This window comes from Acyrthosiphon pisum, chromosome A1, assembly GCF_005508785.2.
Source record: "Acyrthosiphon pisum isolate AL4f chromosome A1, pea_aphid_22Mar2018_4r6ur, whole genome shotgun sequence".
In the NCBI taxonomy this organism is placed as follows: Eukaryota; Metazoa; Arthropoda; class Insecta; order Hemiptera; family Aphididae; genus Acyrthosiphon; species Acyrthosiphon pisum.
The window spans coordinates 166,367,862-166,371,087 of NC_042494.1; positions in this window are offsets into that span (position 1 = coordinate 166,367,862).

Genomic DNA, 3,226 nt, shown 5'->3' on the forward strand with positions numbered 1-3,226 from the left:
GAGTCAGAACCAGAAACTAAAAATCCATCCACTGCAGATCTTAGAAGAGCATCAAGTAAATTAAAACCCAGCGGCTGAAGATCTTAGAAAAGCGTAAAGTGACTAACAACATAACTTTTACCCGACGGGTGTCACATTAATCGGATGACATCCCAGGGTCGAGAGTTGATAGATACCGGTCAATAGGTTTATTGAAGTCAACCAAGTGGATGTACTCTACAACGAAGTGGAAATCGAATCTTTTCACAAGAAAACGTACCAATAACAACGAAATTCACTGTCTGGCATCCTATAACGGCCTTTTCTAGACCCTATGTTCCATTCCGGCACTTGTTAGTTATTAAAGTGACCACTATCGACCCGAGATCCCAAATACAATATACTTTTTTCAGTTAGTGATGAACAGATGAATTATGTCATGGATTACCTATACAATGAACCACATTTCTGTCCACCCTAAACAATAATAATATAAATGGGTTTCCATTGTACATATTAATGTGTTAATATAAAACACCTAAAAAGTAATATTAATCATAATAATGGCATATGTCATATGTTGTTAAGACCCTAACGCAGACCCACCTCTATATCTCTCTTAAATCGTACCTACGAATTTACATTATGTACTAAAAGTACTACAGACATTATAAACCAACCGGTGGTGGTAGGATTCAAAGACAGGCTCGTTATCTAACCGTCGCATTGTCATAACTTGAGTACAAAATATAACGAGGCGAAGTTACACCGGTGACAGAGATGACACCGATTCCGTAGATGAATAGGACTTTCCATGGGCCACGGTCGCATCTGGTGAAGGCGCACGTACCGCACGACTGTATACAGCTTAAGTGGCCGATCTCTGCATATACAACGCTTATTAGTTGTATTATATAGTATAATACACACGTGTACACTGTAAAGCGTATACAGGGTGCCTCTTCGACGAATGTCACCGTTAGAATAAAATATATGCTCGGTAACATACGAACATTTCAGAATTTTCAACCTCAAAAACCAAGTGTTATTACTTAAACCAACGACCGAAGTTTAAAAACAATTAACATTCCATATTACAGTACGTATTCACTGAAATGTCTGTATGCGAAACGGTATATGCCACACGATTTTTTGACCCATTTAAGCCCCATTTTTTCATGGAGCTATTCGGTATGATGGTCGAATAAATAATGCGAGATTCTGTTACTTAACGGCTTATGGTTTGTCGACACCAACAAGTTCCAACAGAATTCGCCAGTTATAATAGACAGGTGTAGATGCAGATATCGACCGAAAGAAGCAGACGTTGAAAATTATCGCAATATGTTGACAGATCATTATGGTCATCAATAGTCCAACTAATAATGGCAATACTATGACAGTAGGTAGTTACTATAATGACGCGTAAGTGCAAGATTTCAAAAATGTAGTTCTTGCACAACTTCACAAAGTTTATCAACGCGGTAATTGTGACGTCACAGGTTTTAGAAACACCCTGTATAATGTGTTTGTACACGTACGACGATGGCGGAATTGTCCTTACTGTATGTGTTGTCTTGCGCATTATACCCGTCGACGAACGGCGTCAGTGGCAGCAGCCGACTGTATGTATTATATATGATTATGAACCATTAGCTGTAGGTACCCTACGTTATAATGTACGAACTCCGTCTCACCCCATACAGTCCCACTCTACGCCCGCTCCACGCCATCGCATCGCGGTTAACGGATTTCATACGATGATTTTGTCTTCTCCTTGTGTGCCATCATAATAATATAATATTATAATGTTATTATATTATCGTCGTCGTCGTGATCGAGGCCAAGTCTTATTATATACCTAATAACTCGCATACGGTGACGACGATATAGACTATAAAACGATGGCGTTTCTGGTATATAAAAATAAAATATTAATGCTGAACCGCTCTAGTATAATGCAACTATTGAATCGCCTTATGACAGTGTACACTGTACATTATAGGTATGAGTGTTATTGTTATTTTTCATTTATCGTAATCGCGCAACGACAGTTATGAAAATGACGCTCTACCGGCCGCCACCATTTTGATCACCCCCTATACCTACGTAAATAGTGGGTAGACGACGTAGATCCCCCCTCACTTCAAACCGGGTTCACACGATGTGCAACCCTGCGCGTCCAATTGGCGTGTTCTTTGTAGTGTCAAAGTTCACAGCCATCGAATCAGCCTCCCTCACACCAAATTTTAGGCCCTTGTACTAAATGTTTTTTCGGGGCCTATACAAAACTTCCAATAAAATACAACTCATTGCAATCGATAGGTAATCAATAGTTAAAATAACAAAATTAATTAATATATTATTATAATATACGTTTAATATAAAATAAGTATTCTTATCAAAATTTCAAAAATTACAAATTCATTTCTTCACACTTTTCTAAAACAGCCGGACCCCTGTACTCTAGGTCAAACAGCGGTCTCCTATTGTGGGGCCCTGCATCGAATGGCCGGCTGCGCAGACGCCGAAGACGTACATAAGTGGTTAGTGAATGTTTTTAAATCAATTCAAATTTCACTGCCCGATGATAATATTATTATGTACACAATCAACTACTAGGTTATATTCTAGTAACGGTTTATACGTATTATACTTTACACTTTGCCATCGATTAATGTTATTGCAAAATAATAATTTCATTATTCTTCACTTATATTATAATGGTTGCAGTATAAATATTTGTTTTTACTTTTGTCGACATCCACCGATTCAGATGGGTTGTCCACCGACGACCAAAGTCGGTATTCCCCATATAACGACGCGTGTACTCAAATTCACAGACCCCTAAACCAGTATAAGCCATACTCGAGTTATTCGGGTCGAACAGACGCGTTTTTGATATACCTACTCGCACGTCAAATCCATCAAAACGATGTAACCCGCACCGTGCACAGCATCAACGGGTATTTTTGTTAATAATATTTTAATAATTGTTATTTTAGTGTTGCTAGCCCTCGGTGCATGGAATATAATATACACGATAGTCTTAATGTCTTTAGTCCTGCACCACACAGTGCCGTTCATCTTTGATGTCGAACTTTTCCGCCAACAGCATACGGTGCGCACTGTTTAATTATTATTGTTAACAGCGATTAACGGCCGCCGCCGGCAAGTGTAATAGTAATAATTATCGTACTTGAACATTAATTGATAACTGCTACCGTGTTGTTATTATCATTATTAT